The sequence below is a fragment of the Schistocerca nitens genome, chromosome 1, assembly GCF_023898315.1.
Source record: "Schistocerca nitens isolate TAMUIC-IGC-003100 chromosome 1, iqSchNite1.1, whole genome shotgun sequence".
Taxonomy (NCBI): Eukaryota; Metazoa; Arthropoda; class Insecta; order Orthoptera; family Acrididae; genus Schistocerca; species Schistocerca nitens.
Genome location: NC_064614.1, coordinates 200035447 through 200062323, shown reverse-complemented (window position 1 = coordinate 200062323; position 26877 = coordinate 200035447). Strand labels below are relative to the sequence as shown.

Sequence of the window (26877 nt, the reverse complement as noted above, 5' to 3'; positions counted from 1 at the left end):
ATTTAAATACAAAACGCAGACAACTCTCTTCCGAAAAAAGTCATCACGGGTGATAAGATTTGGTGTTATCAATATGAACCAGGACAAAACAATAGAAGTGAAGAAACTCAAACACAGGGTCAACACTTTGACTACATAACTGACATTGAGGCTAAGCGAGTTGAACAACTTCTCAAACAAAAACTTCTGTGAGGAAATTGAATAATTTTTTATCTCGTCCGTCTCAGCGGCACTGATAGAAACTTGAGCTGTAGTGGTTACCGGTTCAGGCTTATATGCCCATTCTCAAACCACACACTTTGCTATTAATCGTAATTATTTTTACAGCATGGTGCTAAAAGGCATGAACAGCTTCTGTACAGCAAAGTATACAGTGGGCAACACGTACCCTCATTGTTCTTAGCCTCTGTCTCAGTTGCAACTGACGACGCAACCAAACTGACATTAGCTGAATTTTATATCGATGCAACTGAGACGGACGAAATAAAAAATTATCCAGTCTCCTCAGTACTGATCAGTTGCGGACCTACCATCCTGTGGCAGCATGTCTCGAGTAAGAAACTTTTCTGACAGTTTCACATGGTTGCGAAAATTCTGTGCATTTTACTCAAGTGGGGTGGGCGGGGGGGAGGAGACAAAGTAGAACTTATGAAGCACTAAAACCACTGTCTTAACGTTTCTCTATTTTTTTTAATCCATTCTCTAAACTTTTTGGACTGGTGGGGTAGATGATATCGACTGAAAATATTTAAAATTTAAAATTCTACAAACTGTAGTTCATTAATAACAAGTGTGAAAAGTCAAATTTCGTAAAAAGAACGTAGTCTAAGCTGTAAAATAAAACTCGTGACAAGATTAATTCGTATTCTACTAGATCCACTTTACATCATACAGATCCAAGCGTCATGGATTACGGATAAGGGAGTGAGGAAGGTGCGAGGGGGAGAGAAGAGGCACTAATACCGTGCAGTATGAAAATGTAACAACGATATTGTCTAAAAGAAGTAAAACTAAGAAGCAATTTGGATAATGCAATTAATATTGATATTATTTACTTACTTACTTTACGCGATCAGGCCGAACGGACCGCGCGCTGCTTTGAGAGATAGCCTCCACTTCAGCCTGTCTTCAGCTCCTTTCTGCAATCCTTCCATCAGTCCCACTCTCTGAAGGTCTTTGGATACACAGTCACTCCATCGAGTTCTCGGTCTTTCTACGGGCTTTCTGCCTGTTGGCTTGGTGCTGAGTACAGTTTTCGGCCATCGGTTTTCCTGCATTCGAACAACATGCCCTGTCCACTGGAGTCGTCGTGTCTTCATTATAGTCACGATGTTCGACTCTTTGTAAATATTTTACAGCTCTGTATTGTGACGAATCCTCCAGTTTTCACTCTCATTATCGTAAACTGGTCCAAAAATCTTCCGAAGAAGTTTCCTTTCAAATATCACCAGTATATATATATATATATATATATATATATATATATATATATATATATATATATGGCGGCAATCATCGTTTTTTTATCTATCGCATCTTGTTTTTCTTTTAATTACCTAATAAGAAAAAAAAAGAACTTCCTTTCTCTCCGTCGATAGAGCTGTTAAGAAACTGTTTTTCCTGTTTCATTGAAAGAATAGTTTCTTCTTATGCACACCGTAGAATAGCATGAAAAGCTGCATCAAACCAGTCTCTGTACTGAAGACCACAACAACAAAAAAGTGGTTCAAATGGCTCTGAGTACTATGGGACTCAGCATCGGAGGTCATCAGTTCCCTAGAACTTAAACTATCTAAACCTAAATAACCTAAGGACATCACACACATCCATGCCTGAGGCAGGATTCGAACCTGCGACCGTAGCGGTCGAGCGGTTCCAGACTGAAACGCCTAGAACCGCTCGGCCATCTCGGCCGGCCCGCAGGGGCACAACAACAACAATGATGATTACCGCCTTGTATATATATACGGCTGCGTTTGGATTGGTGCCGTGATCGGTTCAAATGGTTCAAATGGTTCTGAGCACTTTGGGACTTAACATCTCAGGTCATCAGTCCCCTAGAACTTAGAACTACTTAAACCTAACTAACCTAAGGACATCACACACATCCGTGCCCGAGGCAGGATTCGAACCTGCGACCGTAGCGGTCGCGCGGTTCCGGACTGAAGCGCCAAGAACCGCTCGGCCACTAACAGCCGGCGCCCTGTGATCGCAAAGCGTGGACTGCTATCAGCATGACGTCGCAATGTATTCAGCGATGAATCGCGGTACTGTACTATACCGGATGACTATCGTCGGTGAGTATGCTAGCGACCTGGTGGGAGTTTCCATTCTTCAAATTTTTTGGAGAATTACAGCGGTGCTACTCGTGGCGTCGTGGTGTCAGGCAGATAATGGGTGGAAGTGGTTGAGGGCACTCTGACGGCGCAACGGTGCGTCACAGATGTCCTCCGTGCTTGTGCGTTACCTCTCATGTGACAGTACCGTGGTGCCATATTTTAACAAGATAATGCTCGTTGACACACTGCACGTATCTCTAAGAACTATCTGCGTGATTCTGAGGTACTTCCGTGGGCATCAACATCCCAAGATCTGTCCTGTATAGAACACTGGTGGAACAGCTCGGACCTCAATTTTGTGGCAGGATCAGTATCCCGGATATCAAGGACCAGCTACAACAGTTGACGACCAGCTTGCCTCGGAAGATGATACAAGGGCTTTATAACACCCTTCCAACCGAATCAGTATGCATCTAGGCCAGATATGGTGCAATGTCATACTGATAACTGGCTTGGTCAATTTGATTCAACTTTGTAATCACTGAAAAAACATGATATATCCTCTTAACCCGTGGAGTTTCATTTCGCTTTCTGCTCCCATTCACATTTTTTTTTTTTTTTTGTAAGGCAGTGTGTCAGCAGTGTAAAGATGACAATAATGAATTAAGGATTGGTCCATCATTTTACAGGTACACAAATTAATGTTTTGTTGTAACAGTCACACTTGCTTCACCATAGTTGTGGCATCCTTAGTGGGTTTTCTTCTCTTATGTTTTTAATTTTACATTGAGTGTGTCCTGTGACTGCCAACCGAAATCAGCCTCTGGTCGAAATAAGTACATTATGCCATCATTGTAGTATTTAGCTGGTCCTGAGCCGTGACAAGTTTGTTTTTGTGCGTGTTTTTCTGTAGTTGAGATGAACGTTTTCTCCCGCTCGTATGTGTATACTGAGGTTCGCTATGTTGCTGTGGTTGTACACACAGATTTTTTGCAACATACCAAGCAACATAGCAAGAAGCGTTACTCACAAACGAGCGGGAAAAAACGTTCAACTCAACTACACAGAAACACATTTGGCACAGAAATAAACTTTTCACAGCACAAGACTAGCCAAACACTGCAATGATGACATGGTATGCTAATGTAGAGCTATGGCTAATTTCGGTTAGTAGCCACAGGACACACGCAATGTAAAATACTTATTGAGAATGCCCCAACTGTGGTGAAACATTTTTGAGTAAAACATGATTTGTGTGCTTGCAAAAAGGCAAGCCCATTCTTAATCCATTATTATTTTCTTCAAGCACGGGAACGGATCTTAAAACTCAGATATATAGATGAAAAGATTAGCACATGATAGGAAAGATGCAAGACAGCATCAAACCGATCGGAAGACTTGTGACTGAAATGTGAAAGTGATAGATGAAGTCTGCTCAAGAAAATCATGGAAAGAGTGGCTCTTTTACTTACACAGGCTAGGACAACAGAGGGTAGCACAATACGACCAGAGCAGGTGACACGCATTTCAAAGCATGCTGTAATAAACTTCAAATGTTTCAAATGGTTCTAAGCACTATGGGCCTTAACATCTGAGGTCACCAGTCCCCCTAGACTTAGAACTATTTAAACACAACTAACGTAAGGACAGCACACACATCCATGCCCGAGGCAGGATTCGAACCTGCGACCGTAGCAGCAGCGCAGTTCCGGATTGAAGCGCCTAGAACCGCTCGGCCACAACGGCCGGCCAATAAACTTCGCCCCAGAAAACTTCACATTATTTAAAATGGGAAACTGTATACGACAAAGTCTAATACGAAAAACTTACTATCGAGGCTATCGGCTCAGACAGTATCAACATCTTGTTCAAATGATGACGGTTTATCACGATGAGTGTTATTATATGGAGTTAGTATTTTTATTGTGTTTGCATTTGAATTTCTAATCGGTCTCGTCTGTGAAATCTACATATAAATATCAACGTAATGTTGTAAAAATCTAAACAATAACAAGCTGTGGTATTAAACCTCCACAGAACAGCACTTACATAGCGCACAAATGATTCCTGCGTCCATGCTTTGTTCAGAATCAAAATTCTAAGTAAGGTCCTGTCCTATGTGAGCGACAGGACCGAGTGACAGCGCGCGACAGCTTCAGGCGACAAAACACAACCGCAGGGAAAGTTACGGAAGTGTCCTATGTGAGCGACATCTGTTGCGCTGCCTGTCTCCCGCTGCAACTAGAGACGTTTGAATTCAAACGTGTTTGAATATTGTCGCTGCAGCACGCTCGACACAGAGCGACAGCCACGTGTCTTCTTAGCAAAGCAGTGGAGCGTACCCGATGGCAGCTATGAATTACTTAACATCCGATTTTAAGAAAACTATTCGGTGAAAAAATTTGATGCTTCCGCAAGCTGTAGCTTGATATCCTTAAATGATGAAGGTCAGAATTTATTTTAGTTATTCGTCAGTTTCAAAAATGACCGGTATATTTGAAACGGCAATACAAACTAAACGAGCAGCGATAGAAATACACCGTTTGTTGCAATATGCTTGGGACAACAGTACATTTTCAGGCAGACAAACTTTCGAAATTACAGTAGTTACAATTGTCAACAACAGATGGCGCTGCGGTCTGGGAAACTCTATAGTACGATATTTTCCATATATCCACCATGCGTAGCAATAATATGGCGTAGTCTCTGAATGAAATTACCCGAAAACTTTGACAACGTGTCTGGCGGAATGGCTTCACATGCAGATGAGATGTACTGCTTCAGCTGTTCAATTGTTTCTGGATTCTGGCGGTACACCTGGTCTTTCAAGGGTCCCCACAGAAAGAAGTCACAGGGGTTCATGTCTGGCGAATAGGGAGGCCAATCCACGCCGCCTCCTGTATGTTTCGGATAGCCCAAAGCAATCACACGATCATCGAAATATTCATTCAGGAAATTAAAGACGTCGGCCGTGCGATGTGGCCGGGCACCATCTTGCATAAACCACGAGGTGTTCGCAGTGTCGCCTAAGGCAGTTTGTACAGCCACAAATTCACGAAGAATGTCCAGATAGCGTGATGCAGTAATCGTTTCGGATCTGAAAAGCCGGCCGAAGTGGCCGTGCGGTTAAAGGCGCTGCAGTCTGGAACCGCGAGACCGCTACGGTCGCAGGTTCGAATCCTGCCTCGGGCATGGATGTTTGTGATGTCCTTAGGTTAGTTAGGTTTAACTAGTTCTAAGTTCTAGGGGACTAATGACCTCAGCAGTTGAGTCCCATAGTGCTCAGAGCCATTTGAACCAGCCATTTGGATCTGAAAAATGGGCCAATGATTCCTTTGGAAGAAATGGCGGCCCAGACCAGTACTTTTTCAGGATGCAGGGACGATGGGACTGCAACATGGGGCTTTTCGGTTCCCCATATGCGCCAGTTCTGTTTATTGACGAAGCCGTCCAGGTAAAAATAAGCTTCGTCAGTAAACCAAATGCTGCCCACATGCATATCGCCGTCATCGATCCTGTGCACTATATCGTTAGCGAATGTCTCTCGTGCAGCAATGGTAGCGGCGCTGAGGAGTTGCCGCGTTTGAATTTTGTATGGATAGAGGTGTAAACTCTGGCGCATGAGACGATACGTGGACGTTGGCGTCATTTGGACCGCAGCTGCAACACGGCGAACGGAAACCCGAGGCCGCTGTTGGATTACCTGCTGCACTAGCTGCGCGTTGCCCTCTGTGGTTGCCGTACGCTGTCGCCCTACCTTTCCAGCACGTTCATCCGTCACGTTCCCAGTCCGTTGAAATTTTGCAAACAGATCCTTTATTGTATCGCTTTTCGGTCCTTTGGTTACATTAAACCTCCGTTGAAAACTTCGTCTTGTTGCAACAACACTGTGTTCTAGGCGGTGGAATTCCAACACCAGAAAAATCCTCTGTTCTAAGGAATAAACCATGTTGTCCACAGCACACTTGCGCGTTGTGAACAGCACACGCTTACAGCAGAAAGACGACGTACAGAATGGCGCACCCACAGACTGCGTTGTCTTCTATATCTTTCACATCACTTGCAGTGCCATCTGTTGTTGAAAATTGTAACTACTGTAATTTCGAAAGTTTGTCCGCCTGAAAATGTACTGTTGTCCTAAGCATATTGCAACAAACGGTGTATCTCTATCGCTGCTCGTTTAGTTTTTATTGCCGTTTCAAATATACCGGTCATTTTTGAAACACCCTGTAGTTAAAGTTACATTTGGAACAGTGTAACCGTTAGGGCTTTACTTGATTGGCAATAAAAATTTGTAGGGGAATCAGGCGTCAATGGAAATCTGCACATCTTTCCTTGGTGTTTACAGTGCTCAATCACAGCTGGCAATATATTTTTGGATTTCATGTTTGACAGTGTACCGATTACTCTACTCTGTGCCCCTTTGTTCATAGCACTCTCCATTAAACAGAAAATAAAGTAGTGGTCAAGACATACCTGTTGAAGTCGATGGTCTTCAAGTAAAATTTCTGTCCAATGAGTTCCAGTAACTCTCTTAGTGGCTCCATGGTGAATGGCGAAACGACATCAAACCTCACCAGGATGTCTGAGTCCTTGAGCCGGAAGTTGTTGACGCCTTTTCATAAAGTCCACAGAATTGCGGACGTGTGCGGGCATTTACTCACATAAGCATTGGGTCTAATTAAGAAGACACTCAGCGAACACAAGGAGGTGACGGGTGGGGCGGACAGAGTGCCTACACCCACGCTGCTGCGGCCGGGTTGTGCCGATGGGAGTCGCCGGCCACGCTGACGCAATCGCTCGTCGCCCGCCGACGCGCTCGCTCGGGAGCGAACCGCTTATGGAGGACGTATAAGTCGACAGTGCGCCCGCAGGACATCAGCTGGCTAAGAAATTACTCCACAGCCAAACGTTAAATACCTCGGAATCCATCTAGATGAACTCCTAAATTGGCAGAAAAACGCTTCTGTAAAGATTAAACAAGCCGAAAGCTGACTTAACGTAATACATCTCATGAAATACCGAACACGTGGAGTGGAACAACCAGTTGCCCTTCTCACATACAGGATATTTGTCCGCCCCATTCTCGATGGATCTCAAGCATGGATTACGTCATTTAACCGAACTAACAAAATTCTGTCTGCTGATTGGAGAATGCTCGGAACAGCTGGAGATCTACGCTGTGACTTCCCAACAAAAATTTCCTTTACGAAATGCATAAAATCCAAAACATGCTAGACACAATAAAATAACAAATCACTAGATTCTGCAATGGGCTTACAAAATCACTCTTGCAGCATTATCCTACAGGTTTTAATTTTACGAAACTCAAATATTCTTTTCCTCCCTGTATTATTTTCGAAGTAGTATCGAATTCACTCCAACAGAGTCCTCTGCAAAACGAAGAAATCAACAGATTGTCAACAGATCAAGAGTACCAACAAGGATTTGGGATGATGTAATAGCCTGATATAGAAAGAACAAGCAATCAGTTCTCTACAATGACCAAATTTTCAAGTTATTCATCTTCTACAGAATTAGACAAAAATTTTCTACGTAAACAAAATTCCAAGTTCACGATGTCGCATTATCAAGAGCACTGAGATAATATGAAGGCATATAAGCCAGAACAACAGGCAAACAATTCCACCTGTGGTTTCTTCTGACGAGAATTTTCTCTCAGCTGTAAGGCGTATGTCGGGATTTGGAATCAAGAAAACTTAAATAACATCTTCCTCCCAATTGTCCATTTATATACAATTAAAAATCCTACAAAATTAAATAAGCGCCCAAACTCTCTAAATAAATGTTGCCAAAACAGAACAAACTACAACTACTGGCTGAAATGGGCCATGCTCCCCTACAGCAGCCCACCATCTCCGTTAGAGGTGGAATAAAAGATTTAAAACACAATTTTAAAAAAATAATGTTCGTCAGCGCACCGGGAGACGGCGCCATGTCTCCTCTCCGAATATTATGTCCGCTGGACGCATGAACCGAAAGTGTTCGATCAACAAAATGTGTGTTTACAAAATCGGTATGTGATTAGATTGAAGACGTCTTATCGAACAGATTTCAGAACGTACCGGAAATCGTACTGTACCACTATCCTAGGCTGGGGTAAACCTCTATTATGACTACTTCGTGATCATCGTATACCATCAGGCACAAGAAGCTTTTGAACTGTGGTAATGATATATATATATATATATATATATATATATATATATATATATATATATATATATATATATATATATATATGAATATGAGACATACTCTAAATAACGTCAAAAACGCAAACTGTGAGATCTAATCATTGTTTAGAAAATATTCTGTCGTCTATAATAAAGCAGTACAGCACACTCAACTTCAAAAATCATGTGAAGCGTTAGAACAGATAGCTATTAGACGTCTATGGCACGGTTCAGACAGATCGATATTCCTCATCGACGTCAGCGGACGCAGTATCTGTATGTTAGTTCGAAAGCTCCAGAATAGTCGGTGGCCGGAAAATGTGTTTGCGTTCGATGACGTTTCGATTCGTAGGGTTTCAACAGTTCTGCTTTATCCGATACATGCTATGCTAGTGGTACTCATTCCACTGCCTCGATTTCCATTGTCCATAACAACAAACGCTTCAAACTGCAGTGGTCAACGCCGTGCTGAGTATTTTCGAATGAGTATCAACTGGTACTCTGTTGATAACAGCACACTTGTTGGACAGCTGTGGCGACGGCAGTATAGCGGACAGACTCCAACAAGTCACTTTAATGTAAAAGATGAAACGCCTCTGGAGAAAATAAAATACACTGCAGCAAAATCAAAGCTTTTCAATTTATAAAACGAATATCCAACAAAGTGTGTTGATTAGGAACACCTTTAAAAACAAAATGTGATTAAGAGATCAGCATACTGCTTCAGTAGTACTCTCAATAACAACAGCTACACGAGGAGAATTTACGGAGGGAGGTACAGATTCTCCTTCACCCTGCTATAGATCGCTGATTTCACCTGGAGAATGCCACAACATGTGCAGTAAGGAAACGGAAGCCGCCTTCGATAAACGATGTTTAAAACTTCCGTGTTCTTCGCGTTTGCCAGGAATTTCTGCCACCGAATATGTCTATCTGTCACGGTCCTCCAGCAACCACTACTGATTCTTTGTGTATTCGCTTACAGAACACTCGTAGCAACGATTCTTTAGTGTTGTTCGTCGATGTGGAAGCCTTAGAAAGTTTGATAACTGGAGGGAGTGACAGATAAAAAAATGGCTCTGAGCACTATGGGACTTAACTTCTGAGGTCATCAGTCCCCTAGAACTTGAACTACTTAAACCTAACTAACCTAAGGACATCACACACATCCATGCCCGAGGCAGGATTCGAACCTGCGACCGTAGCGGTCGCGCGGTTCCAGACTGTAGCGCCTAGAACCGCTCGGCCACCCCTGCCGGTGGAGTGACAGATAAATAGATAGATAGACAGGTAGATAGATAGATAAGGATAGAGAGAAAGAGAGACAGAGAAAGACAGAGAGAAAATTCTTAGACATCCAAGGCTCATCATGGTATGTTTAGTCGACTGAATGCATATAAGACTGCTCGACAATCGGCAGTAGAAAAAATAACAGAGTCTTGTGCGCAACTTGAAAACTGGCAGGAGTTTTACTCCTAGAGGGTAAGTGCCAAGAAATGTTAACAAATATGTCATCGTCTCCTATCCGCATCCCAGGTAGTGACGACGACCACTAAATTGGAAAAATCCGATGGGGTTCAGTCAATCATTCTTTACGAGTAGATAAGCTGAATTACTGCCTGGAAAGGAAAAATGTAAAATAATTACTGAGTAACATCTCATCAAGGGCGCCCATACCCGGGGGCAAGAAGGGCCACCTCCCACCCCACTCCCTAGCTCTCAGGCAAAGAAAGAAATGTAGTGTAGTCAGATGTTTTTCTTTCGAGAAAATGATTTAAAAGCCGGTATTATGCCGGCTTTTAACAAGGTCAGAACTGGGATTTTTTTATGGCTGCTTACAAGTCGCCATATAAAATATTAAAAATATTCCATATCCCCAAGTCTAGATCCCCCCCTCCCTCCCGCTACAAATTACCGTAATGGTACCCTTTCTTCTCATGGATGGGATTCTCAGTCATGTAGAACTTTATAAAAGACATCATATTCGCTATTGATTTATTTCCACAATTCTAGATTGGGCCTCAAGGCCATTATCAAGTGATATGCTACAAAAGGAAACGAAAATAACGATCTGTGAATGTACCTCCGAGCCAACTGCCTCGCATGTAAACACTAGTTTACTGGGATTTGTGTTAAGGATGTTAACATAGTTATAAGGCTCAGAAGCGATGATGACATGAAGTAAGATTTTTAAAGTTTGACATGTCATGAAGCACAGTCGCTTGAAGTATACCACATGACAATGTCCTCAAGGCCGAAACTGAAATTGTGAAAATAAATACTTTCTACAGTCAATGGCGAATATGAGATCTTTTAAAATAATACTGGTATATCACACATCTTCTGTCTTGCTTTTTACGGTTGCTTGTAGACTAAAGTTATGAATTTGTGCTGCTTCCTCCTCTGGACTTCGAACACCTGACGTCACTTCACGTTATCGGAGCTTTTCCCAGCATCGCATGTGCTACCAAGTGACTGCCTTTTTTTTTTTTTATTTCCGTTTCTTAGAGTGAAACCAGACATGCTTCCAGCCACCTTGCCTGAAACCCAGCGTCGGCGAAGGGTGGCCTGTGTTTGGAATCAGAGCTCACCTGTATTGTCGCTCTTCCAGCTGGTGAGCACGGGAGTCATTTGAGCCTGAGGACAATCGTGTTACCGCAGGCGCCATCACAGCGGTTCCCATCCAGCGTGCCGTAATGCACGGCTCCGGCGTCCCAGCGAAACGCCCCGTCCCTCAGCAGCCTCGGCCCCCAGCGACAGATCGAAAATTTCGGCCGTCCTCGGCCACGTTTATTGCGTGCTAACGCCGTTCACTTCCGCATCTCGTCGCTGAGTTTTTGAAGGGGAAAAGCTGTTAACAGCCAAGATGAATCTGAGATACATTCCACGAAATACGCCCCGTTTTAATTTTCTTAGTGTAGTAACTATTGCAGCAAGGCGTACCCTTATTATTTATCAATCAAAACACGAACTATGAATGTTCTATACTATTATTTATCTTGTTAATCGGGTTCGGATTACAAGGACCGTGTCAGACGGTTTCCTACAACGGCCTCTAATACGATAGCATGTTGGGTGTACAGAGATTAGATTAGATCTACATCTACATCTACGTGATTGCTCTGCTATTCACAATAAAGTGCCTGGCAGAGGGTTCAATGAACCACCTTCATCCTGTCTCTCTACTGTTCCACTCTCGAACGGCACGCGGGAGAAACGAGCACTTAAACTTTTCGTGCGAGCCCTGATTTCTCTTATTTTATCGTGATGATCATTTCTCCCTATGTAGATGGGTGCCAACAGAATGTTTTCGGAATCGGAGGAGAAGACTGGTGATTGAAATATAATGAGAAGATGTCGTCGCAACGAAAAACGCCTTTGTTTTAATGATTGCTACTCCAATTCACAGATCATGTCTGTGACACTATCTCCCCTATTTCACGATAATACAAAACGAGCCTTCTTTGTACTTTTTCGATGTCATCCGTCAGTCCCACCTGATACGGATCCCACACCGCACAGCAGTACTCCAGAATAGGGCTGACAAGCTTAGTGTAAGCAGTCTCTTTGGTAGACCTGTTGCACCTTCTAAGTGTTCTGCCAATGAATCGCAGTCTTTGGTTTTCTCTACCCACAATATTATCTATGTGATCGTACCAATTTAAGTTGTTTGTAATTGTAATCCGTAAGTATGTAGCTGAATTTACAGCCTTCACATTTGTGTGACTTATCGCGTAATCTAAATTTAGTTGATTTCTTTTAGTACTCATGTGAATAACTTCGCACTTTTCTTTATTCAGGCTCAATTGCCACTTTTCGCACCATACATAAATCTTATCTAAATCATTTTGCAAGTCGTTTTGATCATCTGATGACTTTACAAGACGGTAAATGACAGCATCATCTGCAAACAATCTAAGACGGCTACTCAGATTGTCTCCTGTGTCGGTAATATAGATCAGGAACAATAGAGGGCCTATAACACTTCCTTGGTTAAAGCCGGATATTACTTCTGTTTTACTCGATGACTTTCCGTCTATTACTACGAACTGTGACCTTTCTGACAGGAAATCACGAATCCAGTCGCACAACTGAGGCGATACTCTGCAGGAACGCAGTTTGGTTAGAAGACCCTTATGAGGAACGGTGTCGAAAGCCTTCTGGAAATCTAAAAATATGGAATCAAATTGACATCCCCTGTCGATAGCACTTATTACTTCATGAGTATAGAGAGCTAATTGTGTTTCACAAGAACGATATTTCCTGAATCCATGCTGACTATGTGTCAATAAAACGTTTTCTTTGAGGTACTTCATCATGTTTGAATACAGTATATGTTCCAAAACGCTACTGCAAATCGACGTTAGTGATATAGGCCTGCAATTCAGCGGATTACTCCTACTTCCCTTTTTGTGTATTGGTGTGACTTGAGCAATTTTCCAGTCTTTAGGCACGGATCTCTCTGTGAACGAGTGGTTGTATATAATTGCTAAATATGGAGCTATTTTATCAGCATACTCTGAGAGGAACCTGACTGGTATACAATCTGGACCGGAGGCCTTGCCTTTATTAAGTGATTTAAGCTGCTTTGTTACACCGAGGATATCTACTTCTATGTTTCTCATCTTGGCAGTTGTTCTTGATTGGAATTCAGGAGTATTTACTTTGTCTTCTTTAGTGAAGGAGTTTCGGAAAACCGTGTTTAATAACTCTGCTTTAGTGGCACTGTCATCTGTGACTTCACCGTTGTTATCGCGCAGTGAAGATATTGATTGTGTCTTGCCACTGGTGTGCTTTATGTATGACCAGAATTCCGTAGATCAATAATGAATTGATCTTCGAAGATCGGGAATATTTAGGAAAAAATACATAATACATATTTACAACGTAGTTGGAATGTTAATGGTTGTTCCACAAAGCCTAAATGAAATGTTAAAAAGAGTAAAATAATTCCGAATAATTTGATTTAAAATTAATACAAACTTCAACATAATAATTGATACATGCACAACAAAGTGCGTACGATTGTTCCTAGGCTTTTTACCTAAGTACCGTCAAAAGAAAAAGTTTACATTCACTAATTACACATGTCCTATTACTGAACAGAAGATGTGCACAGGTCAGAAATTACACAGCACTTAAGTTTACACTAAGGTGACAAAAGTCATGAGATATCTGCTAATATCGTGTCCGACCTCCTTATGCCCGGTTAGTGCAGCAACTCATCGTAGCATGGATTCTATAACTAGTTGGAAGCCACCTGCAGAAATATTGAGCCATGTGGCCTCTACAAAATGTTCAAATGTGTGTGAAATCTTATGGGACTTAACTGCTGAGGTCATCAGTCCCTAAGCTTACACACCACTTAACCTAAATTATCCTAAGGACAAACACACACAACCATGCCCGAGGGAGGGCTCGAACCTTCGCCGGGACCAGCCGCACAGTCCACGACTGCAGCGCGTTAGATCGCTCGGCTAATCCGGCGCGACTTGCCTCTACAACCAACCATAACTACGAAAGTGTTCCCGTTGCAGGATTTTGTTCTGTAACTGACCCCCGCCGCTATGTCGGGCGATTTGGGTGGCCAAATCTTTCGCTCAAACTGTCCAGAATGAGTCTCAAACCATTCACAAACGATCGTCCGGTGACATGTCGCACTGTCTATCATAGTTGAGAACATGAAGTCCATGAATGGGTGGAGATGGTCTTGCAGGATTTCAAATATGAATAAATGATGTGATGTGGTGGCCCTCAACCACGTACCCTCAGACTCAAAGTTGAAATGTTAGAAGTTTTGGTGGTGGTGGTGGTGGTGGTTAGTGTTTAACGTCCCGTCGACAACTAGGTCATTAGAGACGGAGCGCAAGCTCGGGTTAGGGAAGGATTGGGAAGGAAATCGGCCGTGCCCTTTCAAAGGATCCATCCCGGCATTTGCCTGAAACGATTTAGGGAAATCACGGAAAACCTAAATCAGGATGGCTGGAGACGGGATTGAACCGTCGTCCTCCCGAATGCGAGTCCAGTGTGCTAACCACTGCGCCACCTCGCTCGGTAGAAGTTTTGGCTGGTTTAGTTGTCTAGGGGCTGGGATACGTAGTTGCCGCATTACAAGCCAAATACTGCTGAGTCTACAGTATACAATATGAATATACATATGAATCGAATGGTCAAAGGTTCCTATCACTCGGCAATTGCGAATGTAAGGTAGAAATTTATAAATGATAGATTGCAATGAAATAGAATCTGCAGGTACTATCTTAACGACTTTCAATGATGAGTACGATAGTAGAAGTATTTTTAAGAATGCGGTATATTTATGCAAAACACTTATTGGTTTCGATGGTCCAGCAATTAAATAAAATATACGTTAAATTACAGGGAAATAATAGATTCCTACTTCATGTAATTAGTTATGAGCAACAACATAGCTCGCGAGATATTCACTTCCAAACGCATACTACGTCTTCACTGCATAAACCACGGAAATTTCACACGTGCACAAGTCGGCACTACGAAATATTTCTATCTCCCGCGGCCACGCGCAAACTGCTCCACACTCCAAGTCTATTCCGCGACTCTCCGTCCAGCACCGTACTGTCAGCACTTCCCGTGTGCTGTGCCATACTGTCCAGAACTCCTCTTGTCCTGTGCGACTGACCTCGCGCCGCACTGGTCCAAACTGCCCCACCATTCACTTCGGTAGTCGCCTCCCTTAGTAAAGAGCGCTGTGGTTGGCTAGAGCGCTCCCTCCATGTTCAAATGGTTCAAATGGCTCTGAGCACTATGCGACTTAACTTCTGAGGTCATCAGTCGCCTAGAACTTGGAACTACTTAAACCTAACTAACCTAAGGACATCACACACATCCATGCCCGAGGCAGGATTCGAACCTGCGACGCTCCCTCCATGTCTCCAAGCCAATGTACACTCACGAACGTATTGAAACACATACGAAATACTGGATTTACATTTAAATAACTTAAAATTAAATAAATATTCCTACGGCTGGACCGTAAACACGTTCTAACACACATCATTATATACGTAAACAAATTAAATGAACATATATCAAAGGAATAGAACAAGAGGTAGGCCAGTAGCCTAATGTCTCTGTGCTTTCTAAAACACAGTAAATATTTAACCAATTTCTTCATGTATAGTATATATCGGATATAAACAAAGACATAGATGAATAAATATATTTATAAGCATTTTGTCACCGTTTTTTCGTTTCACTGTGGAGTACTTATGGCCTGACGCGATTAGTAGTAATCGGAAATTTTGACCTCCAATAACTCGAGTACTATTCAAGTTACATGCCTGTAATTCATACCAATTTAGGTTTACATTAATATTTTTCTAAAGACACGTCGATTGACAAAATCGGATGAACCGTTTAGATTTTGGAAATTCGTTGCAGGGTATTACTTGTATAATTTATCAGCAGATACTAAACTTTAAACTAATAAAGACATTGAAAATCTGATAACACCATCAGAATCGTTGTTCAAATAATGGTAATGCACATGTTTCTTTTTGAGGTATCATGATTCATCTGGCTACTATGAATTTCTGTACGAACTGTGAAATATCTGCCATTAAGGTTTCACAAAGTCCGCCATCTTTGACACTCTCGGCATACAAGTCTCTTTCATCGACACAGCATCACCAAGGAATTCCCAGCCACGTGGTCGATGGACCACACGCTGGGGCTGCCTCTCATGCTCAGCTAACATTCGGCACCATGTGGTTGCTGCCGGGGCGTGGTCCGCCGAGAAGCCCCCACGCAGCCACTCCAACTCCGAACTTAGAATATTTCCAGGGCGCCACAACTCGCCTGTTACCTCACACGCCTCCACTTATTAACATTCTAGCTTGCCAGAATATTCAGAAGTAGCACCCTTCAGTTCATACAAGTACATGTAAAACAAATTCAAAGAACAGAATTTAATGATTAAAACGCCAGGCCAATAGTGCTTACAAATTTTTTGTAGTGGTGTGGGAGCAGCATGAATTTCGAAATAAACTTAAACTAACACAAATTATGAACGAAACGGCGTATTAAATAAATATGTAGCCTTCAAAATGGCGTCTGTAACGGAAGTGCGTTTCAAACAGAGAGCTATTATTTAGTTGGTTCAAAATGGTTCAAATGGCTCTGAGCACTATGGGACTCAACGGCTGAGGTCATTAGTCCCCTAGAACTTAGAACTAGTTAAACCTAACTAACCTAAGGACATCACAAACATCCATGCGCGAGGCAGGATTCGAACCTGCGACCGTAGCGGTCTTGCGGTTCCAGACTGCAGCGCCTTTAACCGCACGGCCACTTCGGCCGGCCTATTATTTAGTTTCTTTTGCGCAAAACCAGGCGTTTGCACAATGTATACGCAGATCTGGCAGTGAGCAAAAGCACGGTGGGTCGCTGGATGAGGCGTCTGTCTTCATCGCAACAAGGTCGCGCAAATCTGTCCGATCTCCCTCGAGCCGGACGGCTGCACGCAGTTGTGACTCCTGCAATGTTGGAACGTGCTGACACTCTCGTTTGAGATGATCGACAGATCACAATTAAACACGTCGCCGCTCAATTGGACGTCTCTGTTAGTAGTTGATACACTGTGTAGTTACTAGAATAAAATTTTCACTCTACAGCGGAATGTGCGCTGACATGAAACTTCCTGCAAGATTAAAACTGTGTGCCGCACCGAGACTCGAACTCGGGACTTTTGCGTTTCGCGGGCAAGTGCTCTACCGACCGAGCTACCCAAGCACGACTCACCCCCGTCCTAACAGCTTCAATTCCGCCAGTACCTCGTCTCCTACATTCCAAAATTTACAGCAGCTCTCCTGGGAACTTTGCAGAACTGCACAACCCCCAGGCTGTGGCTAAGCCATGTCTCCGCAATATCCTTTCTTTCAGGAGTGCTAGTTCTGTAAGGTTCGCAGGAGAGCTTCTGTAAATTTTGGAAGGTAGGAGACGAGGTACTGGCGGAATTGAAACTGTGAGGACGGGGTGTGAGTCGTGTTTGGGTAGCTCAGTCGGTAGAGCACTTGCCTGCGAAAGGCAAAGGTCACGAGTTCGAGTCTCGGTCCGGCACACAGTTTTAATCTGCCAGGAAGTTTCACATTGTGTAGTTGTCCACCAGTTGGGATATTCCGAGGTGTGTGCTCGCTCGGTTCCTGGCCATCTAACAGAAGACCATAAGGAGCAATGAAGGGCAATCTGTGCGGAGCTGCTTTCGTGTTACGAGGTTGATCGTGACAATTGCTTCGCGAACTTCATCACAGGTGATGAAACATGGTTTCATTACTTCGAACCGGAACATATGGAGTGGCGCCATACCACCTCTCCTCCGAAAAAAAGATTCAAAGGCACAACCTCAGCCGGTTAAGTCGGGGGCAACGGTTTTCTGGGAGTTCTAATGGGTTATTCTGTTCGATGTCCTCCCTCGTGGTGCGACGATAAACTCTGAAGTGTATTCTGCTACTCTCAGTAAATTGAAGAAAAGACTTCAGCGTGTTCGTCGCCACAAAAATGCAAAAAAACTGCTTCTTCTCCATGACAATTGAAGGCCTGATACAAGTCTGCGCACCCGGCGGGAGCTCACAAAACTTCATTGGACTGTTGTTCCTCATCCACCTTATATAGCCCGGATCTCGCTCCTTCCAAGTTCCATCTGTTTGGCCCAATGAAGGATGAACTCAGCAGGAAACATTACCTGGATGATGGGGAGGTTACTGATGTAGCAAGACGTTGGCTCCGATTTCGATCAGTAGAATAGTACCATGCGGGCATACGGCCCCTAACAGTAAGGTGGCGTAAGGGCGTCACATTGAACGGAGATTATGTTGAAAATCGAGTTTTCTAGCCAAAAGATTTCGGAGTAATATAGAGTAGTGGAATCCTAAAAAAAGCCAACCTCCTCTCGCACATGCCATGAAGACCCAAAGGTACCGACCGGCCGCCGTGTCATCCTCAGCCCACAGGCGTCACCGGATGCGGATACGGAGGGGCATGTGATCAGCACACCGCTCTCCCGGCCGTATGTCAGTTTCCGAGACCGGAGCCACTACTTCTCAATCAAGTAGCTCCTCAGTTTGCCTCTCAAGGGCTCAGTGCACCCTGCTTGCCAACAGCGCTCGGCAGACCGGATGGTCACCCATCCAAGTGCTAGCCCAGCCCGACAGCGCTTAACTTCGGTGATCTGACGGGAACAGGTGTTATCACTGCGGCAATCCCGTTGGCAAAACCAACCTACTTTCAGAAAAAAAATTGTTGCGTTACTTGTTGAAAGCCTCTCGTAAAAAGTTTAAAACGTTTTCACTACTACAACACGCTGTTCCTTCATGAAGCGATCCATTACTTAAAAAGAATTAAAACTGTGCAAAATTAAATGCTACCAACTTACTGGAACAGAAGTGGCGGGCTTTTCAAAAGTTATGTTCTTCATAGGACGCCTTTTTAATGTTTTCTTCTTCCTCTAAACAATTGGGAATTCGGTTCCTAACGGTAAAGTATTACAAAAATCATCATGTGTCACAGCGTAAAACTAATCTTAGCTCTGTTTTTACACCAGAGCGAACACAGGCTACTGGGCACTTGAGAACGAGAACATTCTCCACGATGTAAACGGTAGGCGAGCGATCAGCATTCGATCTTATTTGGTTCGCATTCACTGTGTTAGCACATGTTCCATTGCTTGTCGGTCATTCAGTGAATCGTCAAAGGATGTTGACGAACGCTCCTCTCAGTGCTCGCCTTCGTTTGCACAGCACACAGAATATTCGTATTCGCAGTCTGTTGTCCTCCGCGCGCAAACTACCTTGTTATTAAAAGCGAGTTGTGTGAGCGATGGAATCATCAGAAAAGAATTTTACGACCCTAAAGTAAGGTATCGATGCCACTTCTGCGTATAAAAACTGCAAAATGAGACAAACGATTTTTGGCCGGAAGTTGCCAAACCACATAAAGATCAAGCTGAGGCAGAAAGATAGATGATAAATTGTTTACCTCTTTCATTCAGGCATGGGCGAAACTAAAATGGCACAAGCTTTGGGATTTCATTTTGTAAAAGGAGCAGTATAATACTTATCCTTAAAAGTAAACAAATATGAATAGGTACATATTACAGGGTGTTTCAAAAATGACCGGTATATTTGAAACGGCAATAAAAACTAAACGAGCAGCGATAGAAATACACCGTTTGTTGCAATATGCTTGGGACAACAGTACATTTTCAGGCGGACAAACTTTCGAAATTACAGTAGTTACAATTTTCAACAACAGATGGCGCTGCAAGTGATGTGAAAGATATAGAAGACAACGCAGTCTGTGGGTGCGCCATTCTGTACGTCGTCTTTCTGCTGTAAGCGTGTGCTGTTCACAACGTGCAAGTGTGCTGTAGACAACATGGTTTATTCCTTAGAACAGAGGATTTTTCTGATGTTGGAATTCCACCGCCTAGAACACAGTGTTGTTGCAACAAGACGAAGTCTTCAACGGAGGTTTAATGTAACCAAAGGACCGAAAAGCGATACAATAAAGGATCTGTTTGAAAACTTTCAACGGACTGGGAACGTGACGGATGAGCGTGCTGGAAAGGTAGGGCGACCGCGTACGGCAACCACAGAGGGCAACGCGCAGCTAGTGCAGCAGGTGATCCAACAGCAGCCTCGGGTTTCCGTTCGCCGTGTTGCAGCTGCGGTCCAAACGACGCCAACGTCCACGTATCGTCTCATGCGCCAGAGTTTACACCTCTATCCATACAAAATTCAAACGCGGCAACCCCTCAGCGCCGCTACCATTGCTGCACGAGAGACATTCGCTAACGATATAGTGCACAGGATTGATGACGGTGATATGCATGTGGGCAGCATTTGGTTTACTGACGAAGCTTATTTTTACCTGGACGGCTTCGTCAATAAACAGAACTGGCGCATATGGGGAACCGAAAAGCCCCATGTTGCAGTCCCATCGTCCCTGCATCCTCAAAAAGTACTGGTCTGGGCCGCCATTTCTTCCAAAGGAATCATTGGCCCATTTTTCAGATCCGAAACAATTACTGCATCACGCTATCTGGACATTCTTCGTGAATTTGTGGCGGTACAAACTGCCTTAGGCGACACTGCGAACACCTCGTGGTTTATGCAAGATGGTGCCCGGCCACATCGCACGGCCGACGTCTTTAATTTCCTGAATGAATATTTCGATGATCGTGTGATTGCTTTGGGCTATCCGAAACATACAGGAGGCGGCGTGGATTGGCCTCCCTATTCGCCAGACATGAACCCCTGTGACTTCTTTCTGTGGGGACACTTGGAAGACCAGGTGTACCGCCAGAATCCAGAAACAATTGAACAGCTGAAGCAGTACATCTCATCTGCATGTGAAGCCATTCCGCCAGACACGTTGTCAAAGGTTTCGGGTAATTTCATTCAGAGACTACGCCATATTATTGCTACGCATGGTGGATATGTGGAAAATATCGTACTATAGAGTTTCCCAGACCGCAGCGCCATCTGTTGTTGAAAATTGTAACTACTGTAATTTCGAAAGTTTGTCTGCCTGAAAATGTACTGTTGTCCCAAGCATATTGCAACAAACGGTGTATTTCTATCGCTGCTCGTTTAGTTTTTATTGCCGTTTCAAATATACCGGTCATTTTTGAAACTCCCTGTATATCGACCAGTGTAACATTAAGAATATACCAAAGACCTCATCATTCTTGTGGCTTACATTTAAGGTAGTTCTAATGATTTCACAGATGTGTGGCTATTATTTTAGTAGCTTTTGGAATAATTACCAAATAAATAAAAATCATGTTGCCCTCAATTCTCTCTCTCGCCACCAACAAATGGTTCAAATGGCTCTGAGAACTATGGGACTTAACATCTATGGTCATCAGTCCCCTAGAACTTAGAACTACTTAAACCTAACTAACATAAGGACATCACACAACACCCAGTCATCACGAGGCAGAGAAAATCCCTGACCCCGCCGGGAATCGCCACCAACAAACTACACTACAAATTTTATCAGTTACCCCATATGGCACATCAACTGGACACTTTTACAATACAGTAATGTCACTTTATCGACATTATATCTGTTACCCTTCCTTTAATAAAATCTCTGAGTACATATCAGAAACTGAGATATAACACCTGCTGAAATGTGAAATAAGTTAAAAACTGAAATACGCAAAATTAACCTTCCACAATAATATTTAATTTTTGTTTTGTTGCGAACTGGCTTTCGGATTTCTAGCTCATCATTAGAAAACTTAAAACTCAACAAAAAACTCCACACATTTGGGGGAGCTTCTAGCTGGTACTCAATGTTTTAGACTCTAAAAATATATCAGTCCCTAAACTCAGTTTGACTGACCTAAACGTATTGTACTACATACGTCATATCTCGTCGAGGCAAAGATTTTCGTGACAGAATAATCCATGGAGTGTCTTCTTGAGGTAAAATGCTCGGCTATGGCTGACTTAGTGGGCTGCGAAAGACGAGTGCGGCAATCATTTTTAACACACCTTTTACGTACTGTCCGCGTTGTTTGACGATTGTAGGCTTTGCCACACAGGGAAAGTATTCTGTAGATTCCAGCACTCTGCAATACCAGATCGTTCTTTGCCGAAACGAAAAGACCACAAGTCTTTGTAGGTGGGCTGAGGACTATTTGACATACTGTTTCCTAAAGATTCTGCCTAATTTTTCGACGAAAAGTTGTCGAAGTGCAGGAAAAACGCCCTGGGCTTGAACCGCTCCTTCCTCTCTTGATCTTGTGGGTGGTCACGTTGCTTCTTCCTTATAGCGGCGCTGATCTGATGTGAAGGATATGTAGTATCTTTGAAGACAGATTGTAGGTATTCCAGCTGCTTTGAAAGACTGTCTCCATTAGACAGAACAAGTGCCCATTGCACCAACGTTCGAAGGACAGTCAGAGTTTGTGATGAGCGGTGGCAGGTCTGTATGTGTGGGCTTACGGTAAACGGAATAACCCAATGACTCATCCACCTTCTGACTGACTAAGACGTCGAGAAATGCAGACAGACTTCAGATGCTGCAAAAAGCGTGACAGTTGATCGCCGAGGGGCCACACTACAGAAGTATCATCCACATATCGCCAGAAGACTTATCGTTTCAGTTCTGCCTAGTCAAGTGTCCTCTGCTCAAAGTCTCCCATGGGGAAGAAGACTACCCATGGCAACATAGTCAGTTTGCTCAAAATATTCATCTGTAAAGAAGATCATACAGGTCGCTAGTGCTACCTATTCTTGAATACTGCTCGAGCGTTTGGGATCCATACCAGTTCGGATTGAAGGATGACATCAGAGCAATTCAAAGGCGGGTGCTAGATTTGTTAACGGTAGTTTCGAACAACACCTGAGTGTTACAGGGGTGCTTCGGGAACTCAAATGGGAATCTTGGAGAGAAGGCGACGTTCTTTCAGTGAACACTATTGAAAAAACTTAGAGAACCAGTGTTTGAACCGAGCGAGGTGGCGCAGTGGTTAGACACTGGACTCGCATTCGGGAGGACGACGGTTCAATCCCGCGTCCGGCCATCCTGATTTAGGTTTTCCGTGATTTCCCTAAATCACTCCAGGCAAATGGCGGGATGGTTCCTCTGAAAGGGCACGGCCGACTTCCTTCCCCATACTTCCCTAATCCGATGAGACCGATGACCACGCTGTCTGGTCTCCTTCCCCAAACCGACCAACCAACCAACCAGTATTTGAAGCTGACTGCCGAATGATTGTACTGTCACCAACATACATTGCGCCTAAGGACCACGAAGACAAGATACGAGAAATCTAGGCTCATACACAGGCATATAGACAGTCGTTTTCCCTCGCTAAAGGAAAGGAAATGACTAGTAGTGGTACAGGGTATCTTAAATCATATTCCAGATATCCACTTATTTTCTTACGTCAGTATGCTTGCTTTGTCACCAACGGCATGCTTGCCCTACCAAATAATCCCATCTGAATATCATAATTTTGCATTACTACCATTTCTTGAGTTGCATCGAATGAAACCTATGTGCCGACGACGCAGGCGCAATAAGAAATAAATAAAAAGATCGCGGCGTTTCTCGTATTCCCAAGCTTCGATGGTGGATCTCCCACGTATATTCTTTTCATTCTAGTGTGAAAGCTTCTAAACAGGCATATGTGAACGACAGTGAACACTTGTTAATTGCTCCGTGAATACTCGTTCGAGTGTGTCCGTTTCCATTCGTTTCGGTGTAAACCAGACATTGTGTGTTCTATGCTTACCAAGTATGAGTAGTCCGTAGAAATCAACAGAACGGATATATGACGGTCACCATTGGTCAGCGCTCCGGAATCCATACGCGCAAGCTTTTCAAGTTCTTTGTTAACGTCATTAAAGTCAGAGAACTCAGACAAAGACAAATGCGAGATTAGAAATCGCAGGAAGCGTGTGACGTGATACCTGCACTTGACACTGTCACATTGCTGAAGAAATTATCAAAAACCGGCCGGTAATCCACGCGCGATAACACGCTGCTTCCGGGATTCGGGAGGCGCACCGGACGCGGACCACCTCAGTTACACAATTCACGAACACTTATAGATCGGTCGCACACTTTCACACGAAGTAACATTAGACGCAGGCAGTTGTGGTGCACAAATTCTGTTCTGGGTAGGGGGCGTGGGGTAGAGGATGGGAGGGGGGAGGGGGACTGGCGACAGGAAGGGTATCTGGTCACCCTCTGCCAATAAAATTGCCAAGTCCAGTAACTAACATGACGATCCCCTGAAAATAGTGGATAATGTCAGCAAAAATCAGAAGAAAGATTGACGAGATTACGACGAAATCACTCGCTGTGGTGCTTAAGTAACATATGGCGTAATACACTCCTGGAAATTGAAATAAGAACACCGTGAATTCATTGTCCCAGGAAGGGGAAACTTTATTGACACATTCCTGGGGTCAGATACATCACATGATCACACTGACAGAACCACAGGCACATAGACACAGGCAACAGAGCATGCACAATGTCGGCACTAGTACAGTGTATATCCACCTTTCGCAGCAATGCAGGCTGCTATTCTCCCATGGAGACGATCGTAGAGATGCTGGATGTAGTCCTGTGGAATGGCTTGCCATGCCATTTCCACCTGGCGCCTCAGTTGGACCAGCGTTCGTGCTGGACGTGCAGACCGCGTGAGACGACGCTTCATCCAGTCCCAAACATGCTCAATGGGGGACAGATCCGGAGATCTTGCTGGCCAGGGTAGTTGACTTACACCTTCTAGAGCACGTTGGGTGGCACGGGATACATGCGGACGTGCATTGTCCTGTTGGAACAGCAAGTTCCCTTGCCGGTCTAGGAATGGTAGAACGATGGGTTCGATGACGGTTTGGATGTACCGTGCACTATTCAGTGTCCCCTCGACGATCACCAGTGGTGTACGGCCAGTGTAGGAGATCGCTCCCCACACCATGATGCCGGGTGTTGGCCCTGTGTGCCTCGGTCGTATGCAGTCCTGACTGTGGCGCTCACCTGCACGGCGCCAAACACGCATACGACCATCATTGGCACCAAGGCAGAAGCGACTCTCATCGCTGAAGACGACACGTCTCCATTCGTCCCTCCATTCACGCCTGTCGCGACACCACTGGAGGCGGGCTGCACGATGTTGGGGCATGAGCGGAAGACGGCCTAACGGTGTGCGGGACCGTAGTCCAGCTTCATGGAGACGGTTGCGAATGGTCCTCGCCGATACCCCAGGAGCAACAGTGTCCCTAATTTGCTGGGAAGTGGCGGTGCGGTCCCCTACGGCACTGCGTAGGATCCTACGGTCTTGGCGTGCATCCGTGCGTCGCTGCGGTCCGGTCCCAGGTCGACGGGCACGTGCACCTTCCGCCGACCACTGGCGACAACATCGATGTACTGTGGAGACCTCACGCCCCACGTGTTGAGCAATTCGGCGGTACGTCCACCCGGCCTCCCGCATGCCCACTATACGCCCTCGCTCAAAGTCCGTCAACTGCACATACGGTTCACGTCCACGCTGTCGCGGCATGCTACCAGTGTTAAAGACTGCGATGGAGCTCCGTATGCCACGGCAAACTGGCTGACACTGACGGCGGCGGTGCACAAATGCTGCGCAGCTAGCGCCATTCGACGGCCAACACCGCGGTTCCTGGTGTGTCCGCTGAGCCGTGCGTGTGATCATTGCTTGTACAGCCCTCTCGCAGTGTCCGGAGCAAGTATGGTGGGTCTGACACACCGGTGTCAATGTGTTCTTTTTTCCATTTCCAGGAGTGTACTTCCATTAAAAGTCCACCTTCAGTCGCAGACCGATTTTTTCCAAGATGCACAATGCATATCATGTCCTCTCTTTCTAAGTCTTTCCATCAGTTTTTCTTCTATCACTGTAGCAGCAGTTTTCATTGGTCCTATTACATGTACCTGGGTTATTTACTACCCCTCACAGAAACAAGTAACTGACATCACGTAGTAATGCTATTGTACGTTACTGTAGTTTTATTACTCGTGTTAGTAGTTTGTCATTGCACACATTTTCAAATATAAATGAACCAGTGAGTACCAGCATACAAATACTCTGACAAAAAAAAGTCACAACACCAAAAAATAAATAATGTATATTAATGAAATTTCTTGTATTTGTTTAGGCAATATAATTAAGTGATTAACGTTCCAAAATCACAGGTTAATGTACGTGCGAGATAAGCCATAGCAAATGTGAAATGTTGGTACATTAAGAAGCAGTGTAACCGCCAGAGCGTTGAATGCAAGCATGCAAAAATGGATGCGTTGTGTTGTACAGGGCGCGGTTGTCAGTTTGTGTGATGGCTTTCCGTGCCAGCTGCACTTAGTTGGGCAATACAGGGACGGTTAATGCTGGGGTTGTCCGATGACGTCCCATATGAGCTTTATTGGAGACAGATCTGATGATCGAGCAGGCCAAGGCAACATTTCGAGATTCTGTAGAGCATGTTATGGTTACAACAGCGGTATGTGGGCGAGAGTTATCCTGTTGGAAAACACCCCCTAGATTGCTGTTCATGAATGGTAGCACAACAGGTCGAATCACCAGATTGACTTACAAATTTGTAGTCAGGGTTCGTGGCATAACCATGAGCGTACTCCTGCTGTCAACGAAATCGCACACCAGACTATATATAACTCCTGGTGTAGGTCCAGTGTGTCGGGCAAGCAGACAGGTTCGTTAAAGGCCCTCAACTGACCTCCTTCTAAGCAACGCACAGCCATCACTGGCACCGAAGCAGAAACAACTTTCATCACAAAAACACAACAGAGCACCACCCTGCCTTCCAATGAGCTCATGCTTGACACTGCTGAAGTAGCAAATGGCAGTGGTTTTGGGTCAG

At 44.3% G+C, this 26877-nt stretch overlaps 1 protein-coding gene and 1 pseudogene across 1 annotated transcript in view; one reads left to right on the top strand and one right to left on the bottom strand.

Annotated features, from left to right (window-relative positions):
• LOC126235080 (sodium-dependent dopamine transporter) overlaps positions 1-26877 on the top strand; it is a 644375-nt gene that overhangs the window by 188857 nt on the left and 428641 nt on the right. The gene's annotated exons all lie outside the window — the stretch shown is intronic.
• On the bottom strand, positions 18607-18724 carry LOC126206817 (5S ribosomal RNA; annotated as a pseudogene).